The sequence below is a fragment of the Oryctolagus cuniculus genome, chromosome 15 (genome assembly GCF_964237555.1).
Source record: "Oryctolagus cuniculus chromosome 15, mOryCun1.1, whole genome shotgun sequence".
Taxonomy (NCBI): Eukaryota; Metazoa; Chordata; class Mammalia; order Lagomorpha; family Leporidae; genus Oryctolagus; species Oryctolagus cuniculus.
In genome coordinates, this window is record NC_091446.1 from 6085315 (window position 1) to 6100523 (window position 15209).

Sequence of the window (15209 nt, forward strand, 5' to 3'; positions counted from 1 at the left end):
GGCCGTCCTCCACTGTGCAGGGCCCACGCACTTGGGCCATCCTCCACTGCTTTCCCAAGCACCTTAGCAGGGAGCCGTATCAGAAGGAGTAAGAGTAACCCGGATGCAAACTGGCCTTCATATTGGATGCCAGTGTCAGGCGGTGGCTTTACCTGTTCCGCCGCAACACTGGCCCTGCACTAAATAATTCTAAACATACAAATGCATAACTATTGAATCTTCTTATTAAATTCCTTCTTACAAGACCAAGTAGCTTTGTTCCATGTGGTGTTTTTCCTCCTGATTTTCACTTTGGAGTACTTTACTATCTCCACCAGGTTTCTAGGCATTTATATTGTGTTGAGCTTATAATTCATAAAGACAGAACTCACATTATATTATTAATCTTTGTGTTTAAAAATAAGTAGATTTTTACAGAGTTAAGTTCTGTTTTTCCAGATCTGTCTCTAATTATTTTATCAATTTGTAGTTAATATGAATCAGATCTTTTCTTCCATTATATTTTCCAATTAGTGATTATATTTATAGTAAAGCTATTTGTCTTTGTACATTCTTTTTTAACATTCTTTTTAATTTATTTGAAAGGCAGAGTGACGCAGGGAGGGGAGAGAGAGAGAGAGAAATCAATCTCCCATCCATAGGTTCACTCCCCAGATGGCCACAACAGCTGGGGCTGGTTCTGGCCAAAGCCAGGAGCCTGGAATTTCTCCCATGTGGGTGGCAGGGGCCCAAGCACGTGGGCCACCTCCTGCTATTTTCCTAGGCACATTATCTAGGAGATGGGTCAGAAGCAGAGCAGCTGCGACTTGAACCAGAGCTCCAATATGGAATGTCCACACTGCAGCCCAACCCACTGTACCACGGTGCGGACCCTACTAGATTAATTTTGTAGCCACCGACTAATGGTTTTGTGTGTTGTAATAGTTTGTAGTTCATCTGGCTGCCTTTACCACAGTGTCCATGATCATGATAAATATGCCTTCTTTTTATTTCAGTGTCTTGCTCCGTCTTCTTGTCACATCGCATTGGCTAGTGCCTCCCGTCAGTAGATGGAACTATCCGCAGAGCACTTCCCGCTTGCTCCTGTTTTTGAGACGAATGCAAACCGCTGGATTCGCACAGTCGCAAGGCTCTCCAGTTAGAAATTTTCTTGCAAATAACAGAAAACTTGCCTAACAGAGACTCAAGCGAAAAGGTTTTTTTCCTGCAATAACAAGAAAACTGGGGATAGACGGGTATTAGTTTATTCCAGGTTCCACTGCATCTCGAGTCTGTGAGTCTGGGCTTTTCCCTCGTGGTAAAAAGACTACATCTGTGCGTGTCCTATATTGGGAGGGCGGCTCCTTCCCCACCCCACGCCGGAAACTGGGGGACAGAAATAAGATCGACTTTTCATCCACATTTTCAAATGCATTAGCTAGAGCTGTGCCAAACATGGTTTTGAATTATTTAAATTTTCTCCATATATATGGTTATTTTCTATTCTTGCTCCTAATTTTGGCTTTGTGCTTTCTCACTTTTTGCTTGATTTGTCTAGCAAGTAGTTTGTTTATTTGACCGTGGATTTTCTTTCCTCTTAAAGAGTGAGCTCTTGATTTTCTCTTGCTAATTTCGCTTGCTCATTCCTTTCTATCTACATTCATCTTTATTGATTCTAGTGTCTTGTTTGTGTTTATTTGGTGTTATTTTTCTGCAAAATGATGTGGATTCTTAATCCATTTGGTTTCATTCCTTAATGATTGGCAGCGAGAGAATTAAAACTACATTTTCCTCTGAGTACAGTATTAGGATTTCATATACATTGCTTTCATGTGATTGTTTTTTTACCATACATTTATGGTTTTGATTTCTTCTTTGGCCAAAGAGCAGTTGAGGAGATGTTCATGCATTTTTTTTTAGTAGAGGGGGTTTGTTGTTTTTTTTTCTCCTTTGCTGTTTATTTCACTTTCTTGCATTCTGGTCAAGAAACCTGAGCCATTCATGTTTCCTTAGAATTTGCTATGATTCTGTTTGCCAATCACTTTTTTTTAAAGATTTATTTATTTGAAAGGCAGAGTTACAGAGAGGCAGAGAGAGAGAGAGGTCTTCCATCAGCTGGTTTACTCCCCAGATGGCCGCAATGGCCGGAGCTGGGCTGATCCGAAGCCAGGAGCCAGAAGCATCTTCCGGGTCTTCCCATGTGGGTGCAGGGGACCAAGAAGCTGGGCCATCTTCTACTGCTTTCCCAGGCCATGCAGAGAGCGGGATCGGAAGTGGAGCAGCTGGGTCTTGAACTGGTGCCCATATGGGATGCCAGCACTGCAGGCAGCGGCCTCACCAGCTACACCACAGTGCTGGCCCCAGCTACTCATATTTTTAAAAAAGTTTTCTTTCTTTATTTGAAAAACAGAGTTAAAGAGAGAGCGGGAGAGACCGAGAGAGATCGTTCATGTGCTAGTTCACTCCCCAGCAGTTTGGTTTGTTTTAATGCTGTGTTGTGTAGCCTATAATGATGAATCAAATATATTTTTCATTGTAGGTTCCCCTCGGCATTGTAAGGCTTTTTTCAGCTCAGCTGTGTCTAGTACTGATATCTCCATTTTCCCTTCTCCAGTCTGCTGCCTGCTGTGTTGTGGAAGTTGTCAGGATCAAAACGGAGTTGCTGAAGTCAAATCCTAATGAGGTGGAGTTCGGAGGCCTTGAAGGCAGGGCGCTACGACAGGACTCACTGAGAACCACGCCTTCGCAAAGGCCCCACAGCCTTGGGCAGAAAACACGTCTCCGGGAGCCTGTGCCCGACAGCTGTGTGTCCAAGCTCAGGCTGTTGCCTGCCCTGCTGCCTGCCGATCCTGGTAGCCAGGAATACACGTTTCAAAACAATTTACAGGGGCCAAGGCTGTGGCATAGCAGGAAAAGCTGACACCTGCTGTGCCGGCATCCCATATGGTCACCAGTTTGAGTCACGGCTGCTCCCTGATCCAGCTCTCTGCTATGGCTTGGGAAAGCAGTGGTAGATGGCCCAAGTCATTGGGCTCCTGCACCCACGTGGGAGACCCAGAAGAAGCTCCTGGCTCCTGGCTTCAGATCAGCACAGCTCCAGCCATTGCGGCCATCTGGAGAGTGAATCAGCGGATGGAAGACCTCTCTCTCCCTCTCTCTATCTTTTTGCCTCTGCCTTTCTGTAACTCTGCCTTTCAAATAAATAAATAAATCTTTAAAAAAAAAAAAGCAACTTACGTAAGCTTCCTCATCGACCTTTCAACCCCTTGCCCTCCTCTGTCTCCCATAGATGCCCGTGGTCTGCCACAGGGTGCACAGCCCAGATCTGCACATCCCCGGCCCATTGCCAGGTAAGACGCTCTCCTTGGGAGAGTCTCCCTCTGTCTGCTCCCTAGGTTGGCAGTTTCTCTGGCCATCCTTTCCCTCCCCAAGTTTGTCTCTGGCAGCATAAGATGGATTTAGTTTCTGATCCTGTAACTTCTTTTTATAAAAATAGAACTTAACTTTTATCACATTTGCATTTATTTTTATAATAGCTATGTTTCATTTCAATTTTACAATCTTAGTTAGTGCTTTCTGGGATTTTTGCTTGCCTAGTTTTTTCTTTCTTTCTTTTTTTTCCCCCACTACTTTTTTGGGTTGTTTATTATCCTGAGGGCATATGGAAGATACCTAATCTGTTTCAGTTTCTAACTAATGACTGTCTTTGCAACTTTAAATACAATGCTAAATCTCTCCTCCATGCGTCAATTTAGGGGAGGAAATCAGTGGCCTTACATTTCTTCTCATGCTTCACCCTTTTCTTTCTATTTTAATTGGTATCTGATACATTTAGTTAGTATTTTTTAGCCCAGACGATTATCATTATGGCTTTAATATTTTAAATAAAAATGTACTGATTTATTTGAAAGGCAGAGCATCACAGAGAGAGGGAAACACAAGGAGAGAGATCTTCCACCCGCTGGCTCACTGCCCGGATGGCCACAATGGCCAGGGCTGGGCCAGACCAAAACCAGGAGCCAGGAGCTTCATCCAGGTGCAGGGGCCCAGCACTCGGGCCATCTCTCGCTGCTTTCCCAGGTGCATTAGCATGGAGCTGGATTGGAAGTGGAGCAGTCGGGACTTGAACCAGCACCTATATGGGATGCCAGTGTTGCAGGTGGTGGCTTAACCCACTGTGCTACAATGCCACAGCACCAGTCCCTACATTCTGTTTTTAATAACTTAACACCATAGGTATTGGGTAGGTTCAATGCTCAGCTCCAACCCTTTCAACCAACGGTTTTCCCATTTTACACCCTCTCTAGGTTATTCCATTACACAACGTCTCAGATTTCCCCGAGAGGGCAGGATAACCCTGTGCTCTTTGCACACTCGGGAGCTGTCATAAACGTGAGTGACAGTCTGGCTGAGTGTAGAGAAGCTTGGTCCCCTCTCTCCCCCATCATCTGGGAGGTCTGTTAGCCTCGACCATCACGGAGCTGAGTGACGTCTGAGGCCGGCTGGGCTCTTCCTGTTGAGAGACTTGCCCCGCGCTCGGGGCGCGGAGGGCTGTGTCCTTTCCAGTCTGGAGAGTCCGAGTCCCCCAGCTGCCGCCACTGCTCCCTGCGAGCCGGGGAGCCGCTGCCACGGGCAGATTCCGGAGCTCCACTGCAGGCAGGTCTGCCGCCCGGCACGCCCTGATCTTCCGTCCCTTCCGTGTGTCCTCCGTTCCGCGCCGCCGCTGTCTGCCTCCCTCGGGCATCGCTGTACGGGTCTCCTACCCCTTGTTCTTTTCTCTGTCCTCTTCAAGTCTCTCTTCCCCCATCTCTGACCGAGTTTCCTGCGAAGCCAGTTTCTCTTCTTGTACGTACGGCACTGATTGTTCTGCGGAGGAACTCGCCTCGCCCTCCGCTGCTTTTCTTAACTCCCTTTTCCCTGCTGTATGGAGCTGGCGCTGCAGCTTTGGGTGTCCTGTGCGTTCTGTTCTAGCGAACTTCCTTGAGAACTGAGTCTTGTTGATGGGACTGTCATTCAAGCCGAGACTGAAAGGACAAGAAGGCCGCCCACAGGTGCCGGGGTGGGGAGGGAAAGATGCCCCCAAGTGCTGGGCTTCCCACAGGGGCCAGGGCTGGGGCAAAGACGCCCCAGGATCCGTCTCCACTCTGGAGGTTCCCTCTCCCTCCAGTCTTCCCAGCTACCCTCACCCTCAGCCTTACTCGAAAGGAGCATTGCCCAGTGTTTTCTCTGACGTTTACCCAGAAAGGGACACCCAGGGTACTGGCTAGATGGCACCTAAGAGTCCCCTGCCATCTAAGACTTTGTAGACAAAAGTCTGTATCTTCAAGTCCCCCTGCCTCGTAGAATCTAGGCGGCAGTACCAGCACGGGGAGAAGGTGAGCGGGCCCCACCAGCTCTCGGCATCTTTGACCCTGGCTGTGCGGGTTGCAACAAATGCCTGGCACGTGCCTTTTGGTTGGCTGCTGTCGCGGGCTGGCTGCGGGGAGACCACCCCAGGTCTTCAGCTTCCTGTGTTCCCCTGGTTCCCTTCAGGCTGCCAGAACCAGACCTCTGCCCCCCCCCCCCCGGGATCTTTCGAGTTCTGCTTGGAAAAGCAGTTTGCACTAAATATTGAACAGAGTTAGCTTCTAGGATTGGAAAGTCACAAGCAGTGCTTCTGTCTGTTTGTTTTACCTACCGAAATGTGCAACAGGACATGTAAAAGCTGTGCCAAACGTAAGGCGATGCTTTGTCGCAGGGGACAGGTCCTTGTCACTACCAGAGGTGCTCGCCAATCACTGAACCGAAAACTACACCGCAGTGTGCAAAAATACCCCCTAGCGCTGCTCCAGCCGCCCCCAAGAACTAGCGACTTGGGTAAACCAAGTGTTCCTTTGGCACAGCTTGGTCAGATCTTGGGGCAGATGAGCACCACATAAGAGAGCGGTTTAAAAAGCTGAGAACAAATCTTGCGTGGCACAGGCTCTGCGTGTGTGTTTATCCTGTGAATAAGCAAATGCAGTCAGCAAAAATCAACACAGGCTCAAGTTCTTCAAAGTTAATGAGCAGACGTCACTGGGACTGAGCCCACTTTTTCAAAATGCTAAAAAGTGTACACAACTTACAATGGGTCATTATTTGCAAAAAAGGAGGAAGGATACGTAAATGTTTGCATTAGACAAGAATACTGGATGGCTGCTCGCTGTAGCAGCTGAGTTGGGGCCTGGGGTGTGGGCTTCCCACACCAGACTGGCTGGTTCCAGTCCCAGCTCGTCTGCTTCCCACCAGTTTCCTGCTAACATGCACCTGGGAGGGAGCAGGTGATGGAGACTACAGGGGAGACCCTGCGTGAGTGTCTGGCCCAGCCCCGGCCGCTGCGGGAACCCGGTCAGTGAACCACTGGATGGAAGGTCTCTGTTTGCCTCTCTTCTTGCCTTTCAGAACAAAGGTGAATAAACACAAAATGTCTAATTCAAGGACAGGAAGAAACCAGTCCTGTCTACTTCTGGGAAAAGCAACTGGACAGCTGAGTGCACGGGCGAGAGGACAGCTTCATGACTTCCTGGATGATTTCACGCTTTTGTATTTTGACCAAAATAAACGAAATAGCTAATTCTAAATAAATAAGCAACAGATTTTTAAAAAATGTTTATTTATTTGAAAGACTTACAGACAGAAGATGAGGCAGAGAGACAGAGAGAGAGAGAGAGAGAGAGAGAGAGAGAGAGAGAGGTTTTCCATCCGCTGGTTCGCTCCCCAGTTGGCCACAACGGCCGGAGCTGCACAGATCCAAAGCCAGGAGCCAGGAGCTTCCTCTGGGTCTCCCGCGTGAGTGCAGGGACCCAAGGACGCGTCTGGTGGTTAACCGACAAAAACTCTTATTTGCATGTCAGGGTCCTCGCAACAAGGCATGAAATGTGAATCCGATGTTCCCGGTGCCCAGTTCACCATGGATTTGGAAGGACCACGGTGCTCATGTTTGCTGTGGAGGCGGAAGCCGCCCCGTCTCACCTCAGAACAGGTGCCCTGGAATTCTCCCGTTTCTCTCACCTCCCGCCCTCCACAGAAAGCATAAGACGGTTAAAAAGGGATTCCCACGTCTATTTTCAAATTATGTCAGAAAAGTAGATTAAAGGTTTATGTGTAGAAAAACGGAGATAAATATTCAAGCATAAATTATGGCAGGATTAATAAGTGCACATTTGTGCTAAGTAACTAGAAAATGGTTTGAGCATTAATTCATTTACATATGTTCATTCAGACGCGTATCCTGAAGCGTGTGAGTAGCTGGGGTGGGAGCGTTTAATCACTTAGTAAGCAGTCCCCAATGGGATTGCCATTTATTTATTGTCTGCATTGACTTCCCCACAAGGAGGCTGCTGGCGGTGAGTAGGAGCTGGTGCTGGCGGAGACCCTCCCGCCCACTGCACAGCCAGCGCCCCCACGGCCCCGACCCCCTTTGGTTTCAGATCTGATCTCTTCATCCCTGTTCAGGGCACACGCGGCTGCTCATTCACTTGTGGACACTCGCTCCCACTTCGTCACGGGGCAACCCTGGTCTCGGGTTCAGGCTTCATTCTTACCTGGAACATGGTAGACACCACAGACTCCCAAGAGGCACATCTGGTCTTGGGTGATACGTGGGCTCCCCCCACATGTGACCTGGAAAGATCCAGAGCTCAGTGCACTCATCTGGACAAGTCTCCTGGGTGACTTCGTTATGAGATTTTCACTAATTAGAGCAACTGAAATCACCCGTTTGCTCTACAAGTGGTGCATCTATGTCCCAAGGGACATCCACATCGGTCTCTCCATCTTCGCAGTAACAGGTGCAAGTGTGGAGGGGACTGTTAATCAGAATGATGTGAAATTGCTGTTTTTATCACTTAGAATGGTTGGAGAGTAATGATTCAAGGTTCACCCTAATCTTATACCCATTTTACAGATTTGGTTGTTGGATATGGGGAGGTTAATAATGTGCACAGTCACACACCTGTCATGGGTGATTCCAGGACTCAGCGTAGTCAGAGACTCCAACACACACACCTAGCGGTGACGCCCGCTGCCTGCCAGCCTCATCAGGAGCCATCCATGTGCTGGAGGGCCGGAGCGGACAATCCCTGGCGCCTTGCTCCCGGCCCAGGGCAGCACATGAACCTGCTCCTCGTGCTCCGAAGTACAGGAGCCCTGGAGAGATGAGGTGGGATCGAGACCTGACCAGGGGGGAGCAGAGTGACAGGACGCCAGGCAGCCTGTGCACAGGGGCTGCTTGTGGTTGGAGTTCAGAAACCCAGGTTCACGGTCACTGAAGCCAGAGGAGTGGCACTGGGGAGGGCTCACGTTCCCAGCCCTCTGTCCCCCTCCTTTCCTCTCTGCCCCGAGTCTCCCCTGTCCTCCCCAGAGGGAGCTCCCCAAGTCTCCCCTGTCCTCCCCAGAGGGAGCACCCCGAGTCTCCCCTGTCCTCCCCAGAGGGAGCACCCCAAGTCTCCCCTGTCCTCCCCAGAGGGAGCTCCCTGAGTCTCCCCTGTCCTCCCCAGAGGGAGCTCCCCGAGTCTCCCCTGTCCTCCCCAGAGGGAGCACCCTGAGTCTCCCCTGTCCTCCCCAAGTCTCCCCTGTCCTCCCCAGAGGGAGCACCCCGAGTCTCCCCTGTCCTCCCCAGAAGGGGCACCCCGAGTCTCCCCTGTCTTCCCCAAGTCTCCCCTGTCCTCCCCAGAGGGAGCACCCCGAGTCTCCCCTGTCTTCCCCAAGTCTCCCCTGTCCTCCCCAGAGGGAGCTCCCCGAGTCTCCCCTGTCCTCCCCAGAGGGAGCTCCCCGAGTCTCCCCTGTCCTCCCCAGAGGGAGCACCCCGAGTCTCCCCTGCCTTCCCCGAGTCTCCCCTGTCCTCCCCAGAGGGAGCACCCCGAGTCTCCCTCAACAGTGCAGACCTGGCACTAGCTCCTCCCAGCTGGCGCTGCAGCGTGGGGCCCACTCACCTGGAGCCAGGTGACCAGGGTCAGAGGCTGCACACACAGCGTCCGGGCTGCGTTAGATCTGGACTCCGAGGGAGAATGTGGCTGTGGGAGTGGGAATCTCCGCCAGGAGGCAGGGTCCCAGCGCTTGACCCAAACCAGCGGAAGAGGAGAAGAGGTTCTAAATCTGAGTGAGGCCGTCAAGGAGGTGGAGCACAGCGCCCCCCAGAATCAGCCACCCCCTGTGACTCGCTTCCGGGGGGCCCAGCACAGAAAGCCGGGCGCTGCTCGCGGCCCTGGTGAGCAACGTCGGCAGTCAGGAGCTGGCCTGGCTCTCCCTGCTGGGCCGGGCGGGTTTCCAATCAGACTCAGACAAACTCCGTCCCACCGAACACCAGGTTCACGGTTACCCTGGACTGCAGTGCCAACTTGCATCATTATTTCCTCTAAACACAGACCAGGGCAAGGCCACTGTGCCACCCAGGAAACCGCAAACAGAGTCCACCTCACTGCTGCCTCTTTACCAGCCATATTTTCCCCTGTGCAGGTCTGCCCTCCTGTAGGCAAGCTGTGGATACCTGTACCCGCCCTGATGCAGGCAGATTGCTAGGAGTAAGAACCAGCCTGCCTTGGCTCTCAGCTTTTGGTTACTATAACAAAACACCCAAGGCAGGCTGGGCGTACACAGCAAGGAGGGCTATGGCTCCGGAGGTGCAGGCTAGGGGTCATCTGGTGGTGGCAGCGTCCTGAGCTGACCTGAGTATCACATGTCAACAGACAGGGCGTGTGTGTCTGTCTCTGTCCCTTTGTCTGTTCCTTTCTTATTATAAGCCTCGAGGAGCCAATCACAGGGCTGCTCCACCCTGACGACTTCACTTAGTCCGGCCACCTCCCAAAGGCCTCACCCCCTTGCCCCTAAACTCAACAAGTAGCTAGATTTCCACTCTGTGCCGTCAGCTTACGACTAGAATTTAAACTTCTGAGTTCAGGCCACAGCACCATCCTTAGAAGATGGGAAGAAAAAACATAAAGAAACAGCTAGTTCAAAATCCGATTCCTATGTCATGGATGTAAAATGTCCAGGTGTCTGGGTTGCTACAAGGATAGCCCCCGGGGCTGGTACTGTGACATAGTAGGTTAATCCCATAAGGGCACCTGTTCGAGTCCTGGCTGCTCCTCTTCCAATCCAGCTCTCTGCTGTGGCCTGGGAAAGCAGTAGAAGATGGCCCATGTGCTTGGGCCCCTGCACCCATGTGGGAGACCCAGAAGAAGCTCCTGGTTCCTGGCTTCGGATCAGCATAGCTCTGGCCGTTGCAGCCATCTGGGGAGTGAACCAATGGAAGGAAGACCTCTCTCTCTGTCTCTCCCTCTCTCTGTCTGTAACTCTACCTCTCAAATAAGTAAATAAAATCTTTTTTTAAAAAAAGAATACCCCCTTTCTGGCCATGCCCACACAGTGGTCTGTGTGCTGGTTTCTCCACGGGGTTGTGCCAGCCTGCAGGAGGCAAAGCCAGACCTGCAGGACGATCACTCCCAAGGAGGCAGCGCTGACCACTCGACGTTTCCTGGCTGTGTTCTCCCGCAGAAACCCGATCCCTCCTGTCATTTTTGCTACTCTAACGAGAGATACCATGAGGTCTGATTTTGTGAGGTATACAGTCCCGACCTCCACTTTTGGCATCAGCTTTTCTACAGGTTTGTTTATATGGGGGCGGGGCGGGGGTGGGGCTTGCGCTAGTCCCACCTCTCCCTCATAGCAAAGGTTATTGAGGTGCTTGCTCGGCGTGTCCGTCCTCACGGCCGCAGCAGGCCCACAGAATCACTCGGTCTGGCCCTGCCAAAGCAGCCACCGCAGGACTCGGAATTCAACAGTCTAGAGCAGGCTGATTTTTAAGTTGGTAATTTTGAGTGGCCTGCAAATGGTGTTCTAAATATGCAGGTGGCCCTTGGCAGCAGAAGGGCTCCCCACCTCTGCTGGCAGGTGCTACTTCCTTCCCTGCATCCATGCCCAAAGCTCCCGACCAAAACCTAAAGCAGAGGGCAGATTCTCCCTCACGTCCTCCCACTGAGGCAGCGCACAGCCCCTGGCAGGAGGGTGCCCCCCCTCGCTCTGAGGAGTAAGAAGCCAAGCCGCTCAGCTACAGGTGCACCCGTGGGCCGCTGGCTGAAAGACGTCCGTGATAGACCCTTGATTCCATGTGACAGGAGAACGGCACTAGCTCTGTGGTCTTCCTCCCCAGAACCCGCTCTAAGCCCGAGAAAGGCATCAGGCAACTCTTCAAAATATCCGCCCAGCACTCCTCAAAATGGCCGAGGTCAAGAACAAGGGAAGGCCGGGAACCTGCCAGGACCTGGAGAGGTCTGTGGGGCCTTGGCGATTTATTGGAGTGCGGGTCCTGGGCAGCGCCCAGAGCCCGGAGCAAAAAAGGGACATCCAGGGGAAGGAATGGAGGTCAGATCATTAAGGATTTTTTTTTTTTAGCGACAGAACTGGCTTCAGGGCACAATTAACGTGATGTTGATAATGTTGTCTCTCCATCTCCACGTCCCTGGTGGTCTTTTCTTGGTGGATTCCATTTCTCGGTCATACAGAGCCACGTGGCCGCTCCTGTTCTGGCCTGTGGTCCTTTCAGAATGATAACGCAGGGACAGACCCGGCCTCATCTGCGGCTCTCAGTGGACCGTCAGGGCCACGGCCTCTCTTCCAGACTCAGAGGTCCGACCAGAAGGTTATGGGTGACTGAGGGAGAGCTGGCTCCCAGCGAGGACTCTACACCAGGCCTGGAGACCGACCTGGCCTGGGGACCCTCCAGGAGGGCTTCAACAGGCATCTCATTTAGACCCCACCAGACCCTGGCCCAGTGATGAGAGAGGGAACCAGGGCAGCTGTCAGTGACCCTAGGGGAAGGCACCTCGCCCTCCTCCCACCCCTGGCCATCTGTGCAATGTGAGGGGACCTAACCGCCTGGGACCAGTGGGAAGAGACTGTCACACTACAGGAGCTCAGAGTCCAAGAGAGCGCATACATAATGTCCATTAATGCCAAAGAAACCACCCAAAGTCCAGTTAGGGGAGACGTGGGTTTATTTTACGGCCAGGCGTGACCAACGGCAGCTGGTCGGTCAGGGGGCCTCGCCGCGTGGCTGGGGAACACGGGGCGAGACAGGAAGCAAGTACAGCTGGCTGGCGGGCCCGCTCCCCCGTGTTCCACGAGGCCAGCAACTCAGCCAAAAGCTGTGAGATATGCGTCTTCCTTCCGTACTGAAAACATGATTGCAACGGCTCAGAAGGCTGCCACGCACGTTGTAGACCTCACCCAGACCGAACAAGTGTGCGTCCAGGAGCACCCACAGGAAACGCGACATCTCCCGGCAGGACCAGCTGGGGGCGGGAATGCGACTGGAGGACTGTGCTACTCTTTCTTCCCATTAAAGGAGATTTCATTCACTTTTGTCTCCCTCGCTCTGGGTCTGGGGCTGGCAATCCTTGAAACGTGTCTGTAATGCATTTCTCTCTCTTTTTTTTTTTTTTTAACTGCTGAATTACATCCACACACCTTGTTTCTGTTTGGTTTTGATGGCCTTCTCGGCCTGGTTCTCCTGCAAGCATGTGGTGTGATTGAATAATCTTTAGTTGTGTTTTCTCTCCCTGTCTCTGCTCATCTACCGAGGGTCGGTTTCTGCGGCACCGCTGCGACCTGCTGTCTTTCTCTTCTGCTGGAGCCTTCAAGGCGTATTCCATTGGCTGTCATTACCACTCAGGGAGCGTCTGGGCCTCGTCATCCTGCCAGCCTCGCTCACCCCCAGTGACCACTTGCCGGGGCCTCTGTTCCTCGAACCTCAGCGCCTTCCCCAGGAGCCGCGTCACTGTCCCTCCAGCAGCTCTGCGTCTTGGCACACTTCGATTTTGCGTTTCTGATGAGTTGTGAAAGTTTCGATGAGAGACAACTCCTTGATGCTGCGGATGATTTAATTTGTACCGTCTTTGCCCGGGCCACGGCATGGCCACAATGTCACGTCCAGCGCGGGGTGGATGTCGCGGCTCTGGAATTCTCTAGAACCTCTGCATCTTCACCTGTCCGACGGGGCAACGATGTCCCCGTGCAAATGTGTTGGCATCGTTCCACACAAGACGTCTCCGTTTGGCTCTTCATGGTGGACTGTCGCCCCTCTCTTGCACAAGGACACACCAAATGAGTGAGCCTGGTCAGCAGGCCCTGTCCTGCTGGCTTAAACACAGGGTCCAGGCAGTGCCCTTGCTGTGGCCTCAGCCACATGGGCTTTGCGGCCTGAACTACATAGGCGAGGACCTCGCTTTCAGATGAGCTTCACACGCGTTCACTGACCACCACTGTGCCAACCACGGCGCTGGCCGAGGGACCGACACAAGAAAAGGTCCTGCCATCAGCAGCTGTCGACGAAACGTCTGTCCACATTCGTTCACTCAAGGGACGCGTGTTGGGTGACTGCTGTGGGACGGCACCAGGCGAGGGGTAGCGGACACAAAGGTGAACAGGCAGACAGGACGCCCCTGCCCCCACGACGTTAGTCATCGAGCCCTTTTTCTGTGTTAGGAAAAGGCATGGCAGACACTAGGTTAGCGGTCGGCACAGCCACACAGCCACCCGCAGTTTCAAAGAGTAACTTATTAGGGAAGAATTAAAGGGACCCCTTCCTGCTTCTGAGAGCTTGGTGCCCACGAGGTCAGCCTGCTGCCCAATGCCACGGGAAATCTAAGTCCCTCTCTGCCTCTCTCTCTCTCTCTCTGCCTTGCTCTCCTTTTCTCTCATTTACAAAATAAATCTGGCTTTCTTTTCCTATGTCCTGAAGCAGACAAAGTGTTGAACTACTCTTCCCTACTATATCTCCTAGGGGACAAGGCTGTGGTTCTATTTTTTTGACTAAGCATCCCTCAAGACACAAATGGCTAGGAGACCAAGCAGTTTCCCAGTTGTTTTAGATAGACTGTGTGAGAAATCGGCAGAGTTCCTAGAACTCATGCCAGTGGGTTATTTAAAGGTACTGTCAGCTCACCCTCCAGATGCGCAGTGGGAGTTGTTTTTTTTTTTTTTTTTTTTACCAAAAGTAACATTATATCATAATTTATGCTCTTCAAAGGCTGAAGTGTATATGATTACAAAGTAGAAGTACTCAAGAAGTACTCATTGCAGTAATTTATCAGTGCTGCCTTCCTTTAAGACGGTGACTCTCAAATGGGGGAAACGTTGCCCTCCAGGGGACGTTTGGCAATGCCAGGAGACACACTTGTTTGTCACACAACGGGGGGAGCAAGCGCTACCCGTGTCCCATGCACAGAGGCCAGAGATGCTGCCCAGTGCACAGGACAACACCCCCCCCCCAAAAAAAAGGCTGAGCTGGCCCAGGAAGTCAGTAGGGCCAAGGGTGACAAGTCTGCTTTTAAAACAATCCCCGTGTAGAGACGGCGCCACGTGAGCCGTGCAGGTGGAGCGCCAAAAGCAGAGGTGTCCTGTGAAAGCGAGGCCGGCCCCCGCCTCCCGCTCCCTGATTATCGCCTTTGTCTGCGTGCCCATCACCGAGCTCCCCCGGCTGCAGGCCCTTTGTGCTCTTTATGGACTCAGTACTTAACCACACGAGCTGTCATTACCCGTGCTAAACCGTGCCTGGCTGGAATGCGAATTGGGTAACACATCTTTCTGCAGCTTCCGATTCTGCAACTTAAACCTCCTGGGCTGCTTATCTGTCTTCCACCACCTACCTGCGTTTGATGCACTGACTTGGCATCCTTGATTGTTCCTTTCATATTAATTTCAATGGTGCCCGGAGGGTACCTCTCGCTATATAATGGGCTGCTTTGTGAACAATTCCAGTAAGAGAACCATTCTGTCCAAACAGTGAGGTGCTCTGGAATGCACAAAAGATACCCGCAGTGTGTCATTCACGTTTCCAGTGTTCCACTGGATGCTGCACTTGCACTGAAATTGAAATTAAAATTGGAGATGAATTATTGGGTCCTCTTTTCCTTTAAGAGGGCCTCCCACTGTTCCGTGGCCATTACGCCACGGTCAGAACTTGGAAGTTACCAGCTGGACGTGGATGAGTATTTATTTTGTCCTTAAATTTGCAAATCATGAAGCATCCGTCGTCCTGAGGTCATTATTTTCATCATAATGGACTTCTGTTCCCTCCGAGCGGGTCCAGTTTTTGACTGACCGTTCGGAACATGACCGTGTTTGTCCCATGTCGTTGGCTGTAGTTTCCCCGAGTTCATTTGCAAGCGTCCCTGGAGCGTAGTTTGCTTTCTGTGATCTCCAAGGAAGCTTGC

General features: G+C 51.8%; 1 long non-coding RNA gene across 1 annotated transcript; it reads left to right on the forward strand.

Moving 5' to 3' along the window:
* The first annotated feature begins 377 nt into the window (after positions 1-377).
* Positions 378-6573, forward strand: LOC127487575 (uncharacterized). The gene is made up of 3 exons (XR_011382710.1): positions 378-1273; positions 3269-3329; positions 6400-6573. It is a non-coding gene; the product is annotated as an uncharacterized lncRNA (long non-coding RNA).
* Positions 6574-15209: the final 8636 nt, after the last annotated feature.